Source organism: Rutilus rutilus, assembly GCF_951802725.1.
Source record: "Rutilus rutilus genome assembly, chromosome: 9".
Lineage (NCBI taxonomy): Eukaryota > Metazoa > Chordata > Actinopteri > Cypriniformes > Leuciscidae > Rutilus > Rutilus rutilus.
This window is the reverse complement of record NC_140223.1, coordinates 40,865,710-40,881,052: the sequence shown is the minus strand read 5'-3', so window position 1 is coordinate 40,881,052 and position 15,343 is coordinate 40,865,710. Positions and strand designations below refer to the sequence as shown.

Below are 15,343 nucleotides of genomic sequence, written 5' to 3'. Positions count from 1 at the left end.
TTCATTCATCTCACAGAAACGCGATTCATATTTAGGGTAAACAGTCTTTACAAATATGTACCCTTCATTCATCTCACAGAAACGCGATTCATATTTAGGCTAAACAGTCTTTACAAATATGTACCCTTCATTCATCTCACAGAAACGCGATTCATATTATAGAAACGCGATTCATCTTTTTGTTTACATAGGCCTACACTAACGTTATTCCATAACGTTATTCCACATTAACACTTGAGAAAGGATAACTTAGCCTACCTCACTCCTCAGCGGGATCTGCTCCTCATATCAGCACGGAAAATTTTCTCCATAAGGTAGGCTATATTATGCCTCTTTGTTACAGCTGATGTTGGGGGCGTTTCACAGACTGAAATGGTTCTCAGAATTTGCGTTTGAATAGCACGCGCTCTCCGGGGCGTGGTCAAATTACTGTGAATCATCTCGTAATGAGCTCGACTGGAGTCGCTCTCTTTTTATACAGATTACAGAAGCTGATAATATTTGTTTTTTATATAAATTACTTCATTTAAAAGCTGCGATCTCAAGCTTTATGCCCGTGGGTCTGTTTCCCTGTTTGACTGAATTTTCGCGGAGTTATAGATCATTTTCGAACGCGTTTCAAATGGGAGTTTACTGACAGAGAGAAGGCAGAAATAGCATCATGTTAGTTTTTCTGGTAACACTTTAAAATACGGATCCTTCGTTAATGAATAACTACACAGGAACAAATGAGTAACACAATATTAACAATCTAGTAACTACAGTTAACTAACAAGTAACTCTGATTAACGAATTAGTAAGTAATAGCACACAGATTTAAGTGGTAGTTCACTATTAACTAATCAATAACTACTATTTTTTAATACTTCACAGAGAACTACTGATTTTTTTTTACAGATTTAAGCGGTAGTTCACTAATAACTAATCAATAACTACTATTTTTCAATACTTCCCAGAGAAAAACTAAATAATTTTTAAGAATTGTTTTTATAAATGCACTTGTCTGGAACACTTACCCTGTGGCCGATTTTCCGGCATTCCTCTGGACTGGCTTTGAATAACTAGACTCATCATGGTGAGTACTGGAACATACTGAGTCATCAGCCATCCAAATACCAGTTATTTTATTATAGCTTGAGTCATTTGAGACACTTGAGTCATTACTAGTTAGTTAACATGATCTTCACTTTAGAATACGGATCCAAATAATTAGTAGTTCCTATAGGGGTATGTAGTAACACTTGAGTCATTACTAGTTAGTTAACATGATCTTCACTTTAGAATACGGATCCAAATAATTAGTAGTTCCTATAGAGGTATGTAGTAACACTTGAGTCATTACTAGTTAGTTAACATGATCTTCACTTTAGAATACGGATCCAAATAATTAGTAGTTCCTATAGAGGTATGTAGTAACACTTGAGTCATTACTAGTTAGTTAACATGATCTTCACTTTAGAATACGGATCCAAATAATTTGTAAGTCCTATAAAAGTATGCATTAACACTTGAGTCATTACTAGTTATCATGATTCCATGCTGTAGTTACTAATGAAGAGCCAACCCGAAAGGGTAGAATCATCTAATCATTCACAGGATATATATACACACACATATTTATATATATATATATATGAACAAAGAGACATACATAAAAACAATTTTGAGAGGTAGGTTAAATAATAAAATAACTGGTATTTGGATGGCTGATGACTCAGTATGTTCCAGTACTCACCATGATGAGTCTAGTTATTCAAAGCCAGTCCAGAGGAATGCCGGAAAGTCGGCCACAGGGTAAGTGTTCCAGACAAGTGCATTTATAAAAACAATTCTTAAAAATTATTTAGTTTATGAATAGTTCTCTAAAAGACAGCAGTGCATAGGCTAATTATTGACAGCTTTCCCAAATCATAAGTCTGCTACGCTATTACATATTGATAATTAGTGTACAGTATCTAGCAGTAATGTTAATCTAGTGCTAGTAATTTTTCCTGCATTAGTTATTAAGTTTTGCATGAATTGTGAATTTTTTTCATTATTTCACTGGTAAGTATTAAAAAATTGTAGTTATTGATTAGTTATTAGTGAACTACCACTTAAATCTGTAAAAAATTCAGTAGTTCTCTGGGAAGTATTAAAAAAATAGTAGTTATTGATTAGTTAATAGTGAACTACCACTTAAATCTGTGTGCTATTACTTAGTAATTCGTTAATCAGAGTTACTTGTTAGTTAATTGTAGTTACTAGATTGTTAACATTTCGTTACTCATTTGTTCCTGTGTAGTTATTCATTAACGAAGGATCCGTATTTTAAAGTGTTACCGTTTTTCTTTATTTGTCAAAAAGCAAAACACTTTATTTTTATTGTGAGTATACAGAAAAAAAATAGAAACTGAACAGGATCGATTGATGTATTACACGAAAATGAAAGATCAAAATTAACAGAGCATTTTGTGTTTATTTTTCATTGCTAAAAAAAAAAACGAGCAAAACACGCGGGCGCGTTTTTGGTCCCCAGAGAGTTAAACGCTGCAATACCACTCAGAACATGCTCCTTTCTTCAATATTGCAAAAAGCAATACAGAACGTTCATCAACAACGCAGAGCTTACAACCAAAGTCGCTGCTCTGCGCCCAATTCACACCCAGAAAGGAGCATCATGAGTCTTCATCGTGGGTTGGGAGACACGCACTTTCGAAACACATTTCCAAGCAAAGAACTATAGAAATGATTTCTGAAAATATAGTCTTAACGATTCATCGAAACTCAATCTGCATTCCATTCTGCTGCGCCTCTCCTCTAAAATGGTTTTGCGTAGTTGAATTCTGTGGGCTTTAACGTTTACGTGACATTTTAGCGCATACATCGGAGCCAAAAGCAGAAAGGACTTCCACAATCTCTCTGAAGCCTACTGTTAAGATATGTGAGATACAAACAACAACCCATAATGTCATGATTTTTTGCAGCATAGCTACCCGTGACATGTATTGTAGTTCACTCTTTGGAGCTGAATGTAGAAAATCTTTTAGAAGAAAAGTCACACGCACATTAACAATTCTTTATGTAGACATTTCAGAAACTTGACGTTGGTTCGCGCACTTAGAAAACATGCTAAGGCTGACTTGGAAATGCGAAATGATCCTGTGTCAGGCCCGTTTTTTCCATAAAACCAGATTTTCGCATCTGTTGTCTTATCCGAGATGCAATACCACATCGCTGCAAATGCTGGAATAGCTGACCTCGAAATGAGTACGTATCCAGAGCACTTTTTACCATAAAACCCACTTCTGCAACTGCTGTCTTACACAACATAGAATCCCACATCATTGCAAACAGCTCTGAGTTTCAATAAAGTTTGCTGCATGAAGTCTACAGATGCAAGAACAAAAAACAAAAAAAAATGACACTTAAATGCCTCAACACCACTCAGAACATGCTCCTTTCTTCAATATTGCAAAAAGCAATACAGAACGTTCATAAACGACACAGAGCTGACGTCTAATGAAAAAGTCACGCACCTGCCAACAAATGCTAACTGGGGCATTTCTGCAACTTGACATTGATTGCGCTCTTAAAAAACTTGCAATGGCTGACCTCGAAATAAGCACGTATCCAGAGCCCTTTTTACCATAAAACCCACTTTCTGCAACTGCGGTTTTACACAACATACAGTTCCACATCATTGCAAACAGCTCTGAGCTTCAACAAAGTTTGCTGCATGAAGTCGACAAATACAAGAACAAAAAAAATCCAAAATGAGACTTAAATGCCTCAACACCACTCAGAACATGCTCCTTTGTTCAATATTGCAAAAAGCAATACAGAACGTTCATCAACAACGCAGAGCTTGCAACCAAAATCGCTGCTCTGCGCCCAATTCACACCCAGAAAGGAGCATCATGAGTCTTCATCGCGGGTTGGGAGACAAGCACTTTCGAAACACATTTCCAAGCAAAAAACTATAGAAATGATCTCTGAAAATATAGTCTTAACGATTCATCGAAACTCAATCTGCATTCCATTCTGCTGCGCCTCTCCTCTAAAATGGTTTTGCGTAGTTGAATTCTGTGGGCTTTAACGTTTACGTGACATTTGATGACTTTTCCTAGCCGGGACTGGCTCCATTGGTTCTGGGCTCCTCTTTCCATTATTGGATTGCCACAATATATACCTTATAGTGGATGGCATTCCTGAGGAAAGAGGAGAGAGCTGGGATGTATCCGAAAAGAAAATCAAGGACATGTTGGTCAGCAAAATGGGTCTAAATGATAACAATATTGAAATCGAACGGGCCCACATGATTGGCCAGTATCAGGAGGGTGGAAGACCCAGACAGATAATCGTCAAACTCCTGCGATTCTCAAGGATAAGCAGACCATTTTATCCTCTGCAAAGAAATTAAAAGGTACACGCATCTACATAAATGAGGACTTCTCTGAATCTGTAATGAAGAAAAGAAAAGAATTGCTACCCAAGCTGCGAGCTGCCCGGGAAAGAGGAGAAATAGCCACTCTGAAATATGATAAACTGGTCATAAAATCCAAGAGTGGAGGAGCCTAGTTAGAAGTATGTAAAAATTCATTTTTGTTTTGTTTATTTGTATTTTTGTGTGTTTTTACTTGTAATTTAGATCATGGCTATTGACTTGTGTCATTCAGCTTTTCCAATTAAGGGTATTACAATAGCGCACTTGAATATCTGCAGTTTGAGATACAAAACTAATGACATATATCAGATTTTGCAGTCCAATAGTATTGAAATCCTAGCTTTGTCTGAAACACACTTAGATTCTAGCTTCACGGATGCTGATGTGAAGATAGACGGCTATAGATTATTTAGGAGGGACAGAAATAGACACGGTGGTGGTGTTGCATTCTATGTTAAGGATAACATCTCAGTTAATGTTCGAAATGATTTCATATGGCAGAATATTGAAGCATTATGGGTACAAGTTCATATACCACACATAAAGTCTATCTTAGTTGGGTGTGTATACAGACCTCCCAGGGCCAATACTCAATATTTGGATAACATATGTGAAATGTTTGATGCTGTTTGTGATCAAAACAGAGAGATATTTATTTTAGGTGATCTTAAAATTGACTGGCTGTCACCAAACTGTCCAATGTATCAGAAGCTTAAATCTACAGCTTCAATATGTGGCCTAAAACAAATCATAACTCAACCCACTAGGGTTGTTACCAGTACATTGGTGTTATCTGCAACATGTATAGATCATATATTTACAAATGCTTTTGAACAATGCTCCAAAGCAGTCTCTGTGCCCACTGGTTGTAGTGACCATAATATCAGGAGTCACAAGGAAAACTAAATTGCCTAAAGGGGGCTGTAAAATAATTCATAAAAGAACTTATAGATATTTCAACCAAGAGCAGTATGTGGGTGAAATTCAAGGTGTGGACTGGTCAGAAGTGTGTGAAGATCGTGACCCTGACTCAGCCCTTAATAGGTTTATGGATATACTAATGAAAATAGTTGACAAGCATGCTCCTCTCAGAAAAAGAGCTGTGAGAAATAAAAGTGCCCCTTGGTTGGACAAAAATCTTAAAAATGTAATGCTGTCTAGAGATAACGCTAAAACAAAAGCTAATATTTCTTGCGAACTAGCTGATCTAAAACAATACCGAACTCTTAGAAATAAAGTAGTCAAAATGAATAGAAAGAAGAAAAAAGAGTACTTCCAGGAAAAGATTAATGAAGCAAAAAATGATGGTAAAAAACTATGGAACACTTTAAATCAAATAATGGGCAGGAGTAAGCACTTAGCTGCTTCATATGTTGAAAATGATGGAGTGTTCATTACAGATCCAAAAGGAAATTGCTAATTATTTCAACAATTATTTTATTAGTAAGGTAGAGAAATTTCGATCTGGTATGTGTCCAAATATCTCAGCATCTTATGATGCAATATTAAGTAAGATAATGAGTGAGAAGAACCATTCTGTCACTTTCTCATTCAGTCAAGTTGACAGAGGTTCTGTTGGAAAAATTCTTGCAGCTCTTCCTGATGGAAAGGCATCAGGCATGGACCACTTGGATTCCAGGCTTATCAGGGTGGCAGCTGAAGCTCTGTCCTTTCCCATTGCTCATTTGGTCAATTTAAGTTTGTTGCAGGGCATATTTCCAGAGAAATGGAAGGAGGCTAAAATCATACCACTGCCTAAAAATAAAAGGGCCACATTTACAGGACAGAATAGCCAACCTATCAGTCTATTACCTTTACTCAGCAAAGTCATGGAAAAGATTGCTTTTGAACAAGTTTATAAATATTTTTTTTCTAATAGGCTGATCACCAAGTCCCAGCATACATATCGAGAGGGTCACTCCACATGTACTGCTTTAACTCATATGACCGACAACTGGTTAGAAGAAATCGATGCAAACAGATTAGTAGGAACAGTGATGTTGGATTTCAGTGCAGCGTTTGACCTGATAGATCACAAAATACTGCTTCAAAAATTAGAATGCTATGGTTTTACACCTTCGTCTCTGTCATGGATGGGGAGTTACCTATCCAATAGGAAACAGCGGGTGTTCTTTAATGGTCAATATTCATCTATTAAGACAATACATTGTGGTGTGCCCCAGGGTAGCTGCCTTGGGCCTTTGCTATACTCGATTTTTACAAATGATTTACCTTTTATTGTGAAATATTCAACTGTTGTCATGTATGCAGATGATTCCACACTGTACTGTTCTGCAAAAACTCCTCATGATGTTTCAAATCTATTAAATCATGACTTGCAGAATATAAGCAAGTGGGTAAAAGATAACAAATTAGTCTTAAAGGGACAATAAGTAGCTTTTTAGGTATTTTATTATCTAAAATCAATATTTTTATTCATAAATATGCCCTCAATGGTGTACAAATACCTATGCCAATGATCAGACTAATCCTCGTAAGCGAAGAATTTATTATCTTTACATACATGGGACGGGTAGGTCCATGGAGGCTTCCATGTAGTTCCGCCATCTTGAAAAACTATAATAGCAGAGAGGGACAAAAAGTACTAGGCCAACGCGTTTCGTTCAGAGCCAGCGTCACGTGACTGAAGCCAGCAGAAGCGGAGGAGCAGAGCAGTTGAGAGGCGCTTGTCACTGCCGCGGCAAGTTTAAAAGGATGCACTGCACGGTTATTTATCCACCGTTCATTCATACATATGCTGAGTCACAGGATGAGTCCTCGTCGTCGAAAAAGTCCAAAATAGACCGTAAAAGTGACTGGAGATTACAAAAACAAGGGTTAATGTCGGGATAGCTAATGCAGGAGAAAGCTTTCAAAAGAGACCCTGAAGTTGCCTGCTTTCTTCTCGACAGGTAAGTCAATGTTACGGTCGTAATTACAAGCTTTTTTTTTTCATTGCTTGGTTGTGTACTTTATTATATAGACAGTAGAACATTTATAGTTACAAGTTAAACAGGCTCTTTGATGAATAGCAGCTATTGAGTAAAGTAATGTTAGAGAAGGCACGGATGATGATGATATCTAACAATGCACGTACTTCAAAAATATAACGAATAAAGGCGGCATTACTACTAACTACCATAGTTAATGTTTTTCACAGTCAGTAATTTATACTGTAACATTATTTTTTTCGTTGATTCAAGTTTCAGTTTGTTTTAAATAACAAACCTGTTCACCCGAAGAAAAACTCGAAGTGCTATTATAAGACATCCTGTCATAGCTTTTTGGTACATAACGTCTACCGTAGATGCAACGCGCATTTGAAAAAGTGAGGCGCTGGAGAGCATTATTCGTTTGAATGCAAAATACAATTTCACCACTAGATGGGGGAAATTCCTACTTAGTGTTCCTTTAAATGTAGACAAATCAACATCTATGATATTCTGGAAAAGATCAAAACTAACTAACCAGCCCTCTCTGAACTTGTCAGTCAATGGGCTGCAGCTAGGACAAGTGACGCAAGCCAGGTTACTGGGCGTCACCTTGGATTCTTACTTGTCTTGGTCAGCTCATATTGATGGAATGATAGTTAAAATGGGGAATGGAATTGCAATGTCCAGAAAATGTATGTCATATATCCCTATGTCCATTGCTAAACAGGTTGTCCAGTCTCTTGTTTTGTGCCATTTAGAAAACTGTCCAATTATATGGTCGTCTGCATCACAAAAAGACCTTCGTAAGCTTCAAGTGGCACAAAATAGGGCAGCGAGGACTGTCCTCCAGTGCTCTCTTAAGACTAATGTGGCCCTGATGCATACACGCCTTTCTTGGCTCACAGTTGACGACAAAATCAAACTACGATTAACTTTAATATTGTGGAATGCAGTATTTATGAAACAGCCACAGTTTCTCTCTGAGCAGCTTGTTTTTGTAGGAAGTGGATACTTATATGCCACCAGGCAGGCACTAGGTGGTGACATAAAACTTCCGCTTCCCAGGACAAATTTTCTGAAACGCACATCATTTTACAGAGCAATATCTATTTGGAATCGACTCTCTGTTTCATCACGCAGAATTCAGAACAAATACAAATTTAAGAGGACAGTAACCCAGGAACTGCTGCAAATGACCTTGTGAAAGCTGGAAATGTTCTTTCACTTCATAATGTTTTGAATGTAATTGCAATGTTTGAATTCTTTTGATTGTAATTTGTGTTGTTATTACTTTGTGTAATTTTATGTTGTGAATATTTTAAAGAGGACCCCAGGAAGATTAGCTGCCATTAAATGGGCCGCTAATGGGGATCCTAATAAAACAATAAAACAATAAACAAGGCATTCCAGAAAAGCTCCTGAAACAATCCACTTTCTCAAAAGGCACAAATGTCTAACAACGCTCAGATCATACCCCTTTCTTCCATATCGACAAAAGCAATACAGAACCTTCATAAACGACACAGAGCTGACGTCTAATGAAAAAGTCACGCACCTGCCAACAAATGCTAACTGAGGCATTTCTGCAACTTGACATTGATTGCGCTCTTAAAAAACTTGCAATGGCTGACCTCGAAATAAGCACGTATCCAGAGCCCTTTTTATCATAAAACCCACTTCTGCAACTGCTGTTTTACACAACATACAGTCCCACATCATTGCAAACAGCTCTGAATTTCAACAAAGTTTACTGCATGAAGTCTACAGATGGAAGAACAAAAAAAAAAAAAAAAGAGACTTAAATGCTGCAACACCACTCAGAACATGCTCCTTTCTTCAATATTGCAAAAAGCAATACAGAACGCTCATCAACAAAGCAGAGCTTGCAACCAAAGTCACTGCTTTGCGCCTAATTCACACCCAGAAAGGAGCATCATGAGTCTTCATCGTGGGTTGGGAGACAAGCACTTTCGAAACACACTTCCAAGCAAAGAACTATAGAAATGATCCCTGAAAATATAGTCTTAACGATTCATCGAAACTCAATCTGCATTCCATTCTGCTGCGCATCTCCTCTAAAATGGTATTGCGTAGTTGAATTCTGTGGGCTTTAACGTTTACGTGACATTTGATGACTTTTCCTAGCTGGGACCGGCTCCATTGGTCCTGGGCTCCTCTTTCCATTATTGGATTGCCACAAGGCATTCCAGAAAAGCTCCTGAAACAATCCACTTTCTCAAAAGGCACAAATGTCTGACAACGCTCAGATCATATCCCAAATCCCCAGAGTTAAATTAACTCTGCTCAGAGAACATTTGGTCCCTCTCTACAGAGAGTTAAAATAACTCTGAAACAGAGTTAAAGTTAATGAGATACTTAAGTGATTAATTAAGTGATGATTGGGCATTAATGATGAACACCCGCTGTCAACATGCAGAATCGCTGAAGGAAAGAGAAACAAGAACAGAAAAAAAGAGAAACACAAGAACTACAACTGACTTCAGACAGTCTTCGATGAAATCAACTGAAGACAAAATAAGACATTAAATCTCTCAAGTTCTCAGCAGAGGAGGATTAAACAACTCCACAAACAGCATTACCAGCTTTACTTATTACTAACCAGATTGACTTTATTTCTGTCATATGTTTACAGAAGTTCTTATTGAGAATTAACAGAGGTTTAGATGTTGACGATTTATTGAAAATGTTTGGTCACCATTATGGTGATGAGTGTTTCCTTTAGTTGGGCAGTTTGACTCTTAACTTATTTTTTTGTGTGTTTGTGGTTTTTGTAACAGCTTTTACCAAAACACGTAATTTGTTGCAAAGAATACCAGACGCAAAGATGTTCAGGTGATCTAGTTTTCAACAACAAAAAGTAGAATGATGCGCTTATATCATCACTGTCCAAAAGTGGTCATTTGATGTTAATAGATTATATTCACTAACAATACTGTCTTGCCACAGATTGGACATTTTGAATTTTTTAAAAACATAATGGGGGATTTTTTTTTTTCCTAAGACACAGACATCAAGAATCAGCATATGAATCTCAACAATGGTGACATGTTTCATGCCGCAATGCATCCTGGGAGCCATGAGTTTTATACTATTGTGGCTCCCAGCATGCATTGCAGCATGAAGCATGTCACCATTGTTGAGATTCATATGCTGATTCTTGATGTCTTTGTTAAAAAAAAAAAAAAAAATCCTATGATGTATTTTAAAAATCTAAATTCAGAATGTCCGATCTGTGGCTACAGAGTATTGTTAGTGAATATAATCTATTATCATCAAATAATCACTTTTAGACAGTCATGAGATAAGTGCATTTTTTTACTATCTGCTGTTAAATCTATATCACCTGATCATCTTTGTTTTTGGTTTTCTTTGTAACAAATTACGTGTTTTGGTAAACACTGTTACAAAAACCACAAACTCACAAGAAGAGTCAAACTGCCCAACTGAAGGAAACACTCATCACCATAATGGTGATCATACATTTTCAATAAATCGTCAACATCTAAACCTCTGTTAATTCTCAATAAGACCTTCTGTAGACGTCAGACAGAAATAAAGTCAGTCTGGTTAGTAATAAGTGAAGCTGGTAATGCTGTTTATGGAGTTGTTTAATCCTCCTCTGCTGAGAACTTGTTGACAGCGGGTGTTCATCATTAATGCCCAATCATCACTTAATTAATCACTTAAGTATCTCATTAACTTTAACTCTGATTCAGAGTTATTTTAACTCTCTGTAGAGAGGGACCAAATGTTCTCTGATCAGAGTTAATTTAACTCTGGGGATTTTGCTGTGCATATCCATACATAATTCTTCCTTTTTCAACCATCGGATGTCCATACCAATGGAGATATCTCGCTTGCACTGTGGATCGCATTTTAGAAAGAAGCGCCACAAAAGACGAGGAAAGCGCAGTGGACGCTTAACAAAGAACGCAAGGGACGCCCGCGCTGCCCATGGAAACTACACGCTTCTACGGACCTGGATCTTGCCGTTGCATCCGGAACAGCCAGCGCCAGGTTTTCGCCCTCTGTTGTTGAAGACGCTTAAACGGAGTCGACGAATGGACTATCGTTATCTAAAGGAACTAAAGTACTCACCATTAACACAAGCACAGCCTCTGGATCATGTCACGGTCAAAGCTGCACTGCTGAACGTGAGGTCAGTGGGGAATAAAACACACATACTTCAAGATTTTATTACATCACAAAATTTGGATTTTTTGTTTTTAACTGAGACTTGGCTCGACCCGGAGGATACTTATTCTTTGTCCGAGTTGCTGCCTCCGAAGTACAATATTTTAAATACGCCAAGACCCACCGGTCGAGGAGGGGGTGTGGCCTCACTCTTCAAAGACAGTTTTAAAGTTACCTTACTACAAATAGAGAAATATCCAAGCTTTGAACTGCAAACAGTTAAGCTGGAACTGACTTGTCCCATTTACTGTGCACTTATTTACCGTCCTTCTAAATACAATAAGGACTTTATTGCAGACTTCTCAGATTTTCTTTCTTTTATTGTTCCGACTACCGATAATCTTCTAATCATTGGGGATTTTAATATTCATGTATGTTGCCCATCTAACTCACTTGCAAAGCAGTTCTCTGAACTTGTTGATTCTTTTAATTTAAAACAGTCTGTTTGTGGTGCCACACACAGGCATGGTCACACTCTTGATCTAATTTTATCTTTGGGTGTGTCTCTTAGTGGTGTGACTATAGAAGACAACTGTATATCTGACCATATATCTGTATTTTTTACTTTTGATCTGCCTGTGGCCACATCAAAAGATCAACCTGTTGATTATTATTTTAGACCTGTAAATGAGGTGACAACAAATCTTTTTGCTGAAGCATATGCATCTAGCCCTATCTCTTCTATCATTGAGGCCTCTGGACCGTGTTCAGATGTGAAAGATGTAACTGATATTTTTAATTATCTATGCTCAAACATCATAAATAAAGTTGCTCCGCTCAGGCTAAAAAGGCCGAAATTTAGATCTCAGCCTTGGCTTAATAATGAAACACGTGCCCTTAGAAAGGCCTGTAGGAAAGCTGAACGCAGGTGGAAGAGAGACAAACTGCAGGTTTCCTATGAAATGCTAAAAGACACGCTCAGCAGTTACCAGCATACAGTTAAAGCAGCTAGAACTAAATACTTTTCAGACCTAATAAGTAGAACAGCACATTGCCCAAGAGTCCTGTTTGGCACAATAAACACTGTGCTAAGCCCGACTACTCCGTCTCTAACATAATCGACACTTTATACCTGTGAGGATTTCTTGAACTTTTTTGTTAGAAAGATTGAAATAATAAGAGAAAATTTTTTACCTTCTAATAGTGTCCTAGATACGCCTATGCCATGTTCTTCTTTACTAGATCACTTTGATGCTGTCTCTCTCCCAGCACTAGTAGATATAGTCAAGCATTTGAAACCGTCATCTACTCCTCTTGATCCTATTCCACCCCGGCTCTTCAAAGATGTGTTTGTGTAGCAGCGGCAGTAATGTAATTCGACTACGCCACCCCGAGATCTAACCCGGGGAACTGTAAGTAACCTCCAAGGTTTCTATAAACTTAGGCCATCAGGTTCGGGCATTGAACAAACAGAGAAGTGATTCCATACAAAAAAATACAAATTTTATTAATCAAATTCACAGCAAATTCACAGCATTTTGTAATAAACACTCTGAAAGCTGACGTCAGCACATTTCTAAAACACTGTACTCTGGGGGAGAATTAATAGTATATCACAGCAGATCTAAATTTACAATCCAATGGATTTAGCAATTCATATTCATCAATAAAACACAATAATAAATAGCACATGAGATGGGTGAGTCAGTGTACTGACAAAGAATCTCTCACACACGCACACTCACAAGACTGAGCTTGAGGCTTACTGGTGGGCATCCAGCGACTCGGCCGTCGGGCATAAGTATCCAGATAATCCACCCCAACGCATGTGCGCAACCACACAACCAGCACAGCAATAATCACACTGTGAGGGTACCCACACTACACACCAAAGAGAGCCCACGACCTCGAGCGCGCCGTCCCCACCGTCAGCACTCAGCTCCTCAAACATATAACAAGGACAGAATAAACAAAATTAACTACAGATCATAATTTCAAACCAGAAATCAGACTAACACCACAATGACAAAAACAAACTAGCTTTACCAACAACAGCAATACTGATAAAGTAAGTAAACAAACAAAGGAAATTAAATTCTGTTACAAAACACAATAATGCTGATCAATGAAATAAACTAACTAAGGAGAAAAATAACATGTTATAATAACAATAATGCTAATAAATAAACTAAACAAAAAACCAATGAAATAACTTCGCAAACACAAAACACTGGTAAATAAATAAACAAAAAGGGGCAAATGAAATAACTTCACAAAAACAGAATACTGGTAATTGAATAAACTAAACAAAAAGAACAAGTGAAATAACGTTACAAAAACAGTAAGACTGATAAATGAAATAAACAAACAAGACAAACGAAATAATCGTTAAGAAACAAGGACACACAACCCACTCAAACAATCACAATTAACGTAAATCACATAACAAACACATTCATCCGTAGATAACTGAATGAGGGCAGATACTCAGTCGGCCACACAAGTGGCCAATGAGGCGATTTCTTTGGAAGATGAACTCAGTCCATTAACTCGGACTCGGCGAAGCAAAGTTCTGCACTTTAGAAGAGACGTGCATTCACAGCACAAAACAAAGCAGCAGTTGCCCCAAGGCAGGCCGCAAATGCTTCCTTGCGATGGTAGCTATCCCTTAAAACATACAATAATAGTTCTATTAAACTACCACCCAAATAAGGCAACCACATAGCCCGAACGCAAAACTACTTACCTGAACCACAGCACGCTGACACATGAATCTCGCAGGCAATGCGCAGTGCGCGAGTCAACAATAACACGTTATTCCGTTCAATCCGGTGGGAAACGGGGTAGCCGCAACAAAGCAAGGAATTCTATGGAAAATCGAAATCCTACATAAACCCCAAGCAAACCAGCAACAGTTCAACATTTACAAATGACCTCTACATACCTGCGACACCACCAAACCCTGGGTGAACCCAAACAACACGAGCCTTCAGCGTCACGCACTACCCGGAATTACGTTCGAGCTATAACATGCTCCTCCTGACCTGATTGGCCACCACGAGCCAATCGTAAACCGGCTAGAAAGGGTAAAGCCAATATAACTTAATGGGGAGGGGGGACTGAATCCAACCACAGTCCATCCTGCCACAATCTACCCTGCCTTTTAAATCGGCGCCACGACGATGGGCCACCAGAAGAATAAGTCGGGTGAACCATTTGTATTAACGAAACAGTGCTTATCTCCCTAACACATCGATCTTGGGAGATGGTGGGGATTAGAGTGTTGTCCAGCCGTCGACCGGGAGGACTGTCGTACTCTCACTTCCATCCCATCAGAAAGGCCAGGCAACACAGCCACACCAGGGAGTGGAGAACCACTCACATCCACTTGAGGAGCTGAAAGGGGCGACGTACTGTGATCGTTAATAGCTAACCCCGTTGCCGGAGACTCAGACTCGAACGCTGGCCGGCCCTGGATCATCAAGTCATAGTTGCCCAGCCATTCCTCCTGCCGGGTTACATATGAAGTGGATGGCTGGGCGACAGTTTGGTCGGTAACAGGAGGCAGAGGCATTGGCACATTCTCACGAACCACCGGTTTCAACAGGGAGCGATGCACCTGCCGAGCCTTGCTCCGGTCACCTACTGGTGCCACGGTATATACTGTGCCACCCTCCTTCGGTGCTTTCAGTACCTGGTGCATTACTGAGCTCCACATGTCATGAATTTTGTGGCGCCCCCTCACACTAAGATCACGGTGATATACTAACTGGCCCTCCTGTAACGGTACCTCTCGAACTCGCTGGTCATGGTTTGTCTTACGGCGTGT

At 38.6% G+C, this 15,343-nt stretch overlaps 1 long non-coding RNA gene across 2 annotated transcripts; it reads right to left on the bottom strand.

Moving 5' to 3' along the window:
- Positions 1 to 12,995: 12,995 nt before the first annotated feature.
- Positions 12,996 to 14,866, bottom strand: LOC311297328. 2 transcript variants are annotated; one of them, XR_014628807.1, is made up of 3 exons: positions 14,459 to 14,866; positions 14,261 to 14,381; positions 12,996 to 14,181 (listed from the first exon to the last, which is right to left on the bottom strand). It is a non-coding gene; the product is annotated as an uncharacterized lncRNA (long non-coding RNA). The 2 variants fall into 2 exon arrangements; XR_014628806.1 differs by having other exon boundaries at positions 14,261 to 14,866.
- Between the last annotated feature and the right edge of the window lie 477 nt (positions 14,867 to 15,343).